The sequence below is a fragment of the Rhincodon typus genome, chromosome 26 (genome assembly GCF_021869965.1).
Source record: "Rhincodon typus isolate 14 chromosome 26, sRhiTyp1.1, whole genome shotgun sequence".
Classification (NCBI taxonomy): Eukaryota; Metazoa; Chordata; class Chondrichthyes; order Orectolobiformes; family Rhincodontidae; genus Rhincodon; species Rhincodon typus.
In genome coordinates this window covers 40,118,619-40,130,027 of record NC_063357.1, presented here as the reverse complement: position 1 = coordinate 40,130,027, position 11,409 = coordinate 40,118,619, and the positions used below count along the sequence as shown (strand labels likewise).

The following is an 11,409-nucleotide window of genomic DNA, read 5'->3' as shown; positions in this document are numbered from 1 at the left end:
ATGGTAACAGAGGACATGGAATAAGGACATAATTTGAGAATGCAGAGTCATCATATTCTAACTGAAGCACCACCAAAATATGGCAGTGACAGAATATCTAAAATAAAAGCACTGAAAATGCTCAGTAGGTCAGACAACGTCTTTAGAGAGTAACTGGGCAAGTGTTTCAGATCGGGAGCTAATCGGTTGTGACCGGCCCTTTTGAGAATTATGATCCTAAAACAAAAGTTGCAGGAGAAACTTGCAGGAGAAACTTCGAGAGAAAGCGAAGACAATGTTTTGGATCCAGTAACCCTTCATCAGAACTGCTTTCTTTCCACAGATGCTGCCAGAGCTGATGGGTTTCTCCAGCAGTTTCTGTCACAGATTTCCAGCAATTGTTGATTTCATTTGAGAACTCTGATATGATTGGTTTGGTGTCTTCCACGCTGCCATGAGATGAACCATAACTAATGTCCTCTAATATGAGAAATTGTGATTTAGAAGCCTGCAGATCTGCACAAGACGAGCACTGGTGGTCACCACCTCCTGGGGAAGCAGAAGTCCAAAGTGGCCAGAAATAGTCAGAGGGATGAACACTGGCACTCCAAGGCTGTAGATGGCGCTGTGGGGTCTCCTTCCCAATCACAGGCTGTCTCCACCAACGCCAGCGTCACCTCTTTCCTTCTGGACGCCGCCTTGTTGGCTGACGGGCGGCGGCTGCTCGGTTGCTGCGGCCGCCACCTCCATAGCGACGGATGCGAGGTTTCTCCGAGGCGTGGAGTTGGGCAGCACCCGGTCAACAGAGAGGCAACCGGCGGCGGGACTCTGTCGGCCCGCAGCCCCGGACTGAAGGAGAAAACGCGGCTGAAGATCCGGGCCTCAGGGTAAGTGAGATTGAAGCAGGTGGAGGAGAGTGGTACCCAGGAGGATGCAGGATGGGGAGCAAGCCCAGCAAGTGCATGAAGATGCTGTCACTCTTCTTACTCGCTAGGCCTCTGTGCTGCTAAACATCCAGCGCAGAACAAGTAATATAATCTGCGGATTACTTCTGTAATTATCCCGTCGTAACAATTAAACTCTTCTTTTTGTTTGAAAGAGTACATCGGAATAGTGTTTATCAATCCATTATTATGCAGGCGCCAGCCTTTATACAATCCAACGTTTGTCAACTTTCTTAGGAATTGCCACTTGTTTCCCCAGCCAACCTTACCCCTTCTGTCCCCATCTGCACAATCCCTGCAGTACTGGACTCAAACCTTGAAACTTGACCAAACTGTAGCAGGTTCCAGCAGAACAAAGAGAAGGCACAGTGTTGTTCTCCTTTTGTAAACATTGGCCCAACACCCACGCGCTTCTGATGTTTACAGGCAGCCCTCACCCCGAATAAGAATAATTTTTAAAAAAATGATCTTTCACTTTTCCATGTTATCAAATGAATAATTTAAAACAAAAGCTCAGTTGTTATGGTATTGGTGTTTGACAAACGCATTATAAAATTAGGACTCACTGGTGTTGTCTTAAGATCATGTCATATAACATTTAGGCATATCATTAGTTATCCAATATATATGAATTGAAATACTTATGAATTAATTCTTAATTATTTTGTGAAAATTCAGAGCTTCCTAGCTAATTATAATTGAAATTAATCTATATTTTAAACTTTGATACTTGTACTGTTTGAAATGTAAAATATGAAAATTAACTTATTTTGATTTCAATAAAGTGATTGAGGTAATCAGATCTTTAAGACTTTTCTGAAGCTTTATTTTACCTACATGTATCTTGAGATTAACAATATAAAACAGTGAGAAATTCTGCTTTTTGGATGTATATTCTCAATGTGGTAAGGATATTGCTGCACCTCAGCGCTTTTTTAAAATCATGTTTCCTAAGCTTCACTTTATAAGGGGCCTAGCTATAATAGTAATCATTATTTAATAGACAAAATCCTGAAACCAAAGTGTTTTCATCTAAACAAGCAAACTCCAAGGGTAGCTAATGGTAGAAACTATTTCTAAACTCTGCCTATGGCTTCTGATATTCTTTTCAACGTTCAAACCATGTTGTTTCCCCAAGGACCTATTGCTAATTTTAAACTTACAGTTTTGCTGATGTTGGGTTGCCAACTTTTTAGTTTAAACGTGCTGTTGCACCAATGTTCAAAGCTGAATGTTACGTCACTTAGTGGAGAAATCTCGCATTTAGACTGAATGTCACCCTTAAAAATCAGCAGGTTATAGACACTTCTATGGACAGCTGTTTATAAGAGTCAAAGCCTGTATTTTGTGAGCACTTTAAACTGTACTATAACAAAAGAAAATAACAATTCTTTGAAAAACTTGCAGTGGGTCTCAGAAGAGTGAGACTTGGTGATTAATTAAACTTTAGTTAGCACACTTCCTTTCATTGCTAGGTTTATATTTGAATGAAGTCCAGTGGAGTAGGGTCAAGATCATCTTCTGTATCCAGCCATAGATACCCTGTGTGAATTGATTTTAGCAATTCCAATCTGGTTCTGTTCGCTATAGGTCAACAGCATAAAATCACCTGTGAGTCATCGAAGTCTTGCACATAATTGATGTCTTTCTGCCCCTTCATTTCAATAGGATGATTATGTGAAATAAAAATATAGCACCCTCTTTTAGAACTGGTTAACCTATTTGGAGCTTGCATGACATGCTCCACTTAGTCTTCATTGAACAAACTTGAAAAAGACACAGTTCTTGCGTGTTCAAATTGATCAAACGCTATTTTCATGCACTTTTCAGGGCTGTGTAAACAAGTAAGACATCAGACTATCATGCTACCAGTGCAGAACCTTGTGTCGGAAAATGAAATTACATTGTGCCTTTTATTTAATGCTTGATAAACAGGTAAAATACATACCAATTCTATCCCAGTGTATCCAAATAACTTTTGCTACATTTGGTCTATGCTAAGTGACAGGATATCAGATGAGTCCACTACTTGAGTTGAGTTTGACTTTGGTACAATGGATAATTCTCTTCTTCAATGAAGGATAAGGAATATTGATTGGATTGACTGAAGGGAAGGTGTGGATGCTGAGACAGTTAGAGCTATTAAGATTTGCATTGTCAGATTTTCATTTGATAGAGGTACTGAGATATGAAATAAACTCAATTCAATGGCAATGAGGTATTGATTAGCCATAATCTAAACGAATTGTGGAACTGGCTTGAGGGGCTGAATGACCTAATCTTTTCTTCATGCTTGAAGAATTTTAACAATTCTGGGATTGCTTGATGTTGGCTGACATGAGAATAAATGGAACACTTTCCGTTTTCCCTGCAATGACATTCATCACCAAGCTCAAAATTGACTAATATATTTATATAGATATGAGTTACATGAAACTAATTTGTGAATATATGTTGCTTGGATAACTTCTAATATGGGGAGCATGATTAAAACTTCTGATTTGAAATTTACATATAAATAGGATCATTTTGTAGTGATACAGTATTAAATTAAGATAAGAGATAACATGTTGCATAATGATGGAATGAAGAATTAATTTTGTCCATTACTTTTGAGACAACTGTAGTTCTAATCTGACAGATTGAGGTCGCATTTTCTACAATGTGCAAGATATTCACGTCTAAGCTTTTCTGGTTATAGGTAGAACAAAGACTTCCATTTGAATTCAGTTTTGGACCTGTGCAGGGCTTTGTGAATTGAAATCTGGATGTATTGAATATTTTTATCAAGTGTTTGGTCTTTAACCTGTGTGATGGATTCCAATTTTGTTTAAACAGTCTTTATTGAGTCATTATTTGAAGCAACACATAACGTTCAGGCTCCATTTTCAAGACATATTCCAAGCTGATAGCTGTCAGGTTCCATTCTTCCTATATTCCAATTGGGGAAGGCGATAGCCTTTGGTATTATTGCTGGACTGTTAATCCAGAGACCCAGATAATGTTCTGGGCACCCAGGTTCAAATCCCACCATGATGGTTGGAATTTGAATTCAGTAAATGTCTAGAATTAAGAATCTAATGATGACCGTGAATCCATTGCCAATTGTTAGAAAAAAACCCATCTGGTTCACTAATGTCCTTTAGGGAAGGAAACTGCCATCCTTATCTGGTCTGGCCTACATGTGACTCCAGACCCGCAGCAATGTGGTTGACTCTGAACTGCCGTCTGGGCAATTAGGGATGGGCAATAAATGATGCCCACACCCTGTGAATGAATAAAGAAAATTGGTTGCAGTAATGTTAAAAATGGAATGCTTTAACAGCAACATGCATATATATATAGCATGTATGTTAAAATGGTAGAATGGTTTAATATGGTAAAATGCCTGAAAGTAACTCATAGGTATGTTATTAAGCAAAATTTATTATCAAGCCGTCCAAGGAGATGTTCGAGTGGATAACCAAAAACTTGGTTGAAGAGCTAAGTTTTAAGGTGTAACTTAAAAGACAGAAAAAGAGAGGGGTTTTGGAAGGGATTTCCAGTGCTCAGAGCCTTAGCTGCTGCAGACTGGTTGCTAATGATGCAGAAATTAAATTTGCTGATATGCAAGAGGCCAGAATTGGAGGAGTTCAGATATTGTGAGGGCCGGAGGACATTAAAGGGATAGAAAGAGGCAGGGCCATAGATGCATTGGCAAATAAGGATGCAATTTTAAAATTGAGGCATTGTTCAACTGGGAAGTCCTGCAGACCAAGCCCCATTCAGCAAAGGCAGCCATGATGGCTTAGAGGGGTTTGGTCTAAGGTAAGATATAGGTTTGTAGCCTTCTGAATGATATGTTTATGGGAATGGGAGCTTAGCTAGGAGTGGAATAGTCAAGTCTTGAGTTTCAACTTGGTAGAATGTGTACACAATGGCCCAAACATTTGAATAGGCACTGAATCATTGGAGTGACCTAGACTGGAGTTGCATGTCATAGAATCCCTACAGTGTGCAAGCAGGCCATTCAGCCCATTGAGTCCACACTGGCCCTCCAAACAGCATCCCACCCAGACCCACCTCCTTCCCCTATCCCTGTAACCTTGCATTTCCCATGGTTAATCCACCTAGCCTGCACATGAGCAGTTTAACATGGCCAATCCACCTAACCTGCACATCTTTGGACTCTGGGAGAAACCCGAACACCCAGAGGAAACCCATGCAGACATGTGGAGAATGTGCAAACTCCACACATATAATCACCTGAGGGTGGAATTGAATCCGGGTCCCTGGCACTATCAGGTAGCAGCGTAACCTTTGGTTCACATGGACACAGATTCTTCTTGGGGCCTGACACATCCATTAGCTGGTTTGACACACATTTCCCACTTGCCACTATGAAAAACAAAAAGCTTTTCCCTGCTGCCAGACTTAACATCTATCCCCAACCTACCAACATCGCACATATGATACCTACTTCTCCTGCTATCAGATCCAATGCCACCGCCCCGACACTGACCTATCTTCGGTATTTGATGACTGCGTCCAGAACCAAATAAACAAGGGTTAGTGAATATGATCTTGTAGAGATTATAAAGATGTTACTATAAGGAGATCAAAGCTAGGAACTAAATACGCGGGGGTATGTGACTTTTCGATAGGACAAGCAAAAGGAAAGAGTAACAGGCTACCTTAATATGAGATGGAATAAGATTATTGCCAGCAATGACCTTGGATTAGAAGATGTACAATCCATATGGGCAGTATAAGTAACAAGGGGAAGGAGACTGTTAAGTAAAACATAGACCCCTTAACAGTAGCTCTACCGAATCACAGAGAATAAATCAGGAGAGAGTGAGGGTATGTCAAATAGACAGTACATTAACCGCGCAGGAATTTAAATGTCATATAGATTAGGGAAATCAAACTGCAGAGTTAGCCATGAGAGAGAATCATAATTTCCTGTGTGTGTCTATGTTTGGCTTGGGCTACTATGGTTACCTTGTCCCAGTTGAACTTATGGCCTTCATTGTCTGAGTGTACAGATATTAAGGAGAGTTTGTTGTGCCATTTTGCTGCTAGTTGATGTTCATGTGTTCTCATGTCTAGTTTCCTTCCTGTCTGTCTGATGTAATGTTTGTGGCAGTCGTTACATGGTATTTTGGTTCTGCATGTTGTGGGAATGGGGCCCTGGAGCTGTGTTTGAAGACCCCTTGTACAGAGGATGAACTCTAGTTATGTGATTTCTTTTTATTCTTTTGTAACTCAAAATGGCTCTGGATTGTGGTGACAAAACATTTTTCACTGTTTCCTTCTAGATATATGTGACAATAAATAACCCGTAATAATTAGATCATAGTAACTCAATATCTAACTTGGCCAACATGTTTGGTTAAGATAGGAAGTTGAATATTAACGAAGGGAGTTGTGGCTTTAATAAGTCATTTAAAAAAATGAAATCCTCCTTAGCTGGCGACTTGCCACTCTCGTCAGAATCTTGCCTTGCTGCATGGCATGTGCAAAAAAGTTGCAGCAAATTGCACCCAATGTTGGGATTGGCCTCACTGATGTTCTTGCATGGTTATCCACAAATCTTGCCATAGCTCACATCGTCCAGGCCCTTATAAGATTTTGCTGTATGAATTATTCCTTGTGATTATTTTTGCCAATTTGATTTTCTCCATTTGCATGAAAATTCAAGTCACCTATGATTAATGTACTGCCATTTTTACATACCCTCATTATATCCTGATTTATTCTCTGGCCTACAGAACAGCTAACATTAGGGGGCCTATAGACTGCATCCACCAATTTCATCTTCCCATTGTCATTTCTTACCTCCACCCATTTGGATTCTACATTAACTGATCCAAGCTAATCTCTTGCTATTATATTTATTTCTCCTTGTACTAACAAAATTACTCCACCATGCTTTTGAAAAGTCACTTACCCCTGAATATTTTGTTCCCAGCGTTGATCTCCTTGTAACAGTGTCTCTCTAACGAATATAAGATCAAACCCATTCACCTTCACATATACTTATTATTTTGACCTAAATACTGCAAGCATTTAAGTAAAGAGCCGCTAATATTGCCCTTTTAAAGTTTTTCCTCCTTTGACCCTACATGATGCTGGTGTTTTATGCTTGTACACTGTGTCCCTGCCTGTAGTTGCCTTGCAATGCTTCCATGTCTTTTTGCTTTGTAAGCCAACACAACCCCCTCCTGAACCTTTCTTCCCCCCGACTAACTAGTTTAGAGATCTCTCTGGAGCCTGATTTATTTGATTCTTCAGAAAACTGGTCCTAGCACAATTCAAGCAAAGCCCGTCTTGCTGGAATATCTTAATTCTACCTCAGCACTGGTTCCAGAGCCCCAAGAACTGAATGCCATCCCTCCCACATCAAGTTTTAAACCACGCATTTAATTCATGGACTTTATTTACCTGATTCTAGTTTGCCCACTGCTCAGGTAGTGATCCCAAGATTTTTATTTTGGAGCTTCTGCGTTTTAGTTTAGCTCCTAATTGTTCAAATGTTTTGAGCAGAACCTCTTTTCTAGTCCTACCAATGTCATTAGAATTGATATGACCATTAATAACTGGGTCCCTCCTCTTCCATTTCAAATTCCTGTCCAGCCTTAAGGAGATATCCTTTCCATGGCGCAAGACAGTCTTTGAGACTTGTTCTGTTTTTTGTAGAGAGCAGTATCTATCCCCATCATTCACATTCACCTGTCCTTGAACAGATCTGTTCACTGTGCATCACCTTGGTGTCCAGCAACTCTTACATGTTGAAGCTTCAGAAAATCCCCCCACCTGTCATCTCTATTGTACTTTATTTAAGTTATTAATTAAATCCTTGCTCTTTAAATTTGAAGAATCCCCGCTCTTAACTCTTTATTGTATTATTTACCGTTTCTTAACATGCTACGTTCAATCTTATGTCTAACAGTTTATTTTTAAAAGAAAAAAAGAGTAAAGACTTTTCTTTTATGTTAAAGATTAGAAATACTCACCAATCGTACTCAGCAATCAGCTGCTTTGTTTAAACAAAAGGAATGAAACATCCTTCTCCTTAGTCTGCTAATCTCCTTGAGAAGCTCAACTCTGGCACTGTCTTGTAAGTTGCACTCAAGTGCTGCATCTTACTAAGTTGGTTACTTGTGTGTACTCTCACTACACAGGGTGTTTGAGTCAATTGAGGAGGAAACAATTTCTGTTGGTTCTTAATTTGGTTACTCTATCACCACAAATCTCAAAAATAAACCTGCTCAAAGCTCACAACTACAGAATTGTTTATCTCAGATTTCACTTTAATGCTGTCTAAAAATTAAAATCCAAATCAGAGTTGTACGAGTTAAAGATTTAGACACATTCTTACCCAGTAAATGCATGTACTTTGTCCAATGTACATATTCAAATAGAATGTATACCTGATTCCATGCATGTGCAGTGAAAGTATCTCTGTTTTACCACCACCTCACTCAGGATTTTCTTTACCTCTGATATGCTGCACTGCTTGCCAACATATTGTATTGAATAAGTGCAAGTTTACTCTGATGAACATCAGAAAGCTTGAAGCAATTTTTTTCTGTACTTGCTTAAATCCTGTTCCCTAGCCACTAACTCCACCCCTCTCCCTCATAATATCTGATGAGAAGCAGACTGTTTTAAATCTTGGCAATCTACTTGATCCGAGAGGAGCTTCCTCATCACCAAGGCCTTCTTTTGTCAATCTTGGTAATATTGTATGTCTCTGTCTGACCTATCGGCTTGTAATTGGAATACAAAAGGTTAATGCCAGGAGCTAGTTAAAGTTAAATCCAGCTGCATGGTCTGGATCATGGGTGTGATCTGGTAAGTTTAAGGTTGATGGGTGGTATGCCATTAATGATATTAGTTATATGCAATAATGAACTTTTATGAGGATAGGATATCAGAAAGAATGGTCAACATTTCAGACGCTGACAATCAAATTTCTCAGGAACAAAAACAGAAGTTGCTGGAAAAGCTCAGCAGGTCTGGCAGCATCTATGAAGAAAAAGTCAGAGTTAATGTTTTGGGTCCGGTGACCCTTCCTCAGAACTGATGGTCGCTGGGAAAACGGTAGCTGAGACCATTTGTGTGACAGCTAATCTGGTATTTGGCAGGTAGAAAATCATTGTGCTGCTTATCCCTTTTAAAGCTTCCATGAAAATTTTGCAACTGTCTACAATTTTGGCAAACAGCAAATAGTTAGGCAGATATTTGCACAATCGCACTGCAGAGGTTCAACTGGCTGCTTACCACTGTCTGCTTGAGGGCAGTTTGGGATGGGCAACAGATGCATTACCAGCAAACCCCACACTCAGTGAAGGGAATAAAATTAATTTGGACCCACCTGTCCGCTTTTCAACATTTGCAGATTGATACCATCAATGAATTGAATATGTTGTTGTCTTCACGGTTTACTCCATGAACCAGTATGACTCATCTGTTTTGCACAGATTCTACTATTTCTTGTGATAAATCAAAGGCAGGGTCAAGATTTTACTTCTGGTGGGGTATGTGAAGCCTGCAATCTCAGCAGGTGTTGTTTATGTGGATTTGGTGTCTAACTGCTGAGACCTTCGATTGATGCAAGGTTGGCTGAAGGCAGAAAGCAAAGTCAGTGTGGCAGTGCTTTATTTACACACCGTTCCCCAATTTCACTACTGTTCACAGCAGTAGTACCATAGGGTGTGCTATTAGTTAATGTCCTTGTGAATAGTGCTATCTGGTTGCTGAGCAATAATGCTGAAAAATCTCCCTGAGCACCAGTGGTTAGAATTATGGGGATAGTTTGATCCTTCACCAAATAACAGCAAAGTTTTATATATTTTTAAAGATACTTCCTCCAAATTCCTGACAATGTACACCACAATACATATTCTCTTTCTCCTCACTTCAGTCCTCATGTATGTACGTGCATATTTTTTCCTCAAAACCAATATATCATAGCCAGAAGGCATGAAGAGAGATTTGTTTCTTTAAGATCAAACAAGAGAATGTAGTCTTTTGTAAATGGACATTTGTTGGATGTAAGATGGCTGTTAGCAACCAAAAATGTGCTTCATAGGGGAGACGATGGCCTAGTGGTATTATCGCTGGTGTCTTAAACCGGAGACCCGGATAACATTCTGGGGACGCAGTTTTGAATCCCACCACGGCAGATGGTGGAATTTGAATTCAATAAATATCTGGAATTAAGCGTCCAATGATGACCATGAATCTGTTGTCGATTGTCGGAAAAACTCACCTGGTTCACTAATGTCCTTTGGGGAACGAAACTGTCATCCTTACCTGGTCTAGCCTACATGTGACTCCAGACCCACAGCAATGTGATGGACTCTTAACTGCCCTCTGGGCAATTAGGGATAGGCAATAAATGCTGCCTACCCAGTGACGCCCTCTTCCTGTGAATGAATAAAGAAAAAATAAATAAATAAATTTAGTGGAACAAAAGGAAAGTAAATGCTGTGACAAGGACAGACTTTATTCCCAATCCAGGGAGCATATAGCCAAAGTAGGCCTCTTGGCCTACCTCAGCATACCAGGTTCTTAGGCTGCTGGGAAGTCCTCTTGAACCTGAGTGAGAGAAATCTCCACTTATGCCCTTATTTATAGTCATTTATAGTGTCGGGGCTTTTATCGACCAACATTTCAGAGGCTGACAATCGAATTAATTGCTGGACAGCAATTTCTCAGTTTACTACCCAATCAAATAAAGAAGAGGAAAATCACAGATGCTGTGGACAGAGGAGTATCGACACGTTTTTTTTAAACAAAACTGAATGCCATCATGTTTCTAGTCTGTATTAGCTGCTTTAGACTTTAGTAGATGTTTTTTAAGGGTGGAAAAGAAGTTGCTGTACTCCAGGAAGTTGGTTCTGGAATCTGGCGTCTCATTAATTAATAAACAAAATTGAACAAGCACCAGAAAACACCAGAGAGGTAGAAGACTACCCAGGATTGCTTTCTCAAAGCTACATGTTTGAGAAAGCAATCCTGGGTAGTCTTCTACCTCTCCAGTATTTTGAAATCTATGTTGCAATGGTTACCTAGAGATCATGCTTTATATAGGTCACAACCTTTTGTACAGAATACATAGAATATGAATTATGATGAAGCTGGTTCCTGCAGGCCTTTAGTCTACCAAAGAAACCAATCATATTGGCTGACATCCTGACCAATGTGCAAGTCTTTAGAATGCAGCAGAGAACTGGCATGACAACTGCTGGTTGTGGGTTTGATTTTCAAGAGTGAAAGAAATTTGTTTTTCTTTTTATTAAACATTGAACTTTAAACAAAAATTAAATCAAATTCATTTTCTGTCCTTGGCGTCAAGGAGAATTTCATGCTCAGAAGGCATTGAAAAGAGAGATCCTAATGACCATATTCTTTCAGAGATAGTAGGAACTGCAGATGCTGGAGAATCCGAGACAACAAGGTGCAGGGCTGGGTAACACAGCAGGCCAAGCAGCAT

General features: G+C 39.8%; 1 long non-coding RNA gene across 2 annotated transcripts in view; it reads left to right on the top strand.

Annotated features, from left to right (window-relative positions):
* Window positions 1–679: 679 nt before the first annotated feature.
* LOC125486176 overlaps window positions 680–11,409 on the top strand; it is a 238,423-nt gene continuing 227,693 nt past the window's right edge. For both annotated transcript variants that reach the window (XR_007264861.1, XR_007264863.1), the window contains exon 1: window positions 680–866. This is a non-coding gene — a long non-coding RNA (uncharacterized LOC125486176). The remainder of the gene's footprint in view (window positions 867–11,409) is intronic.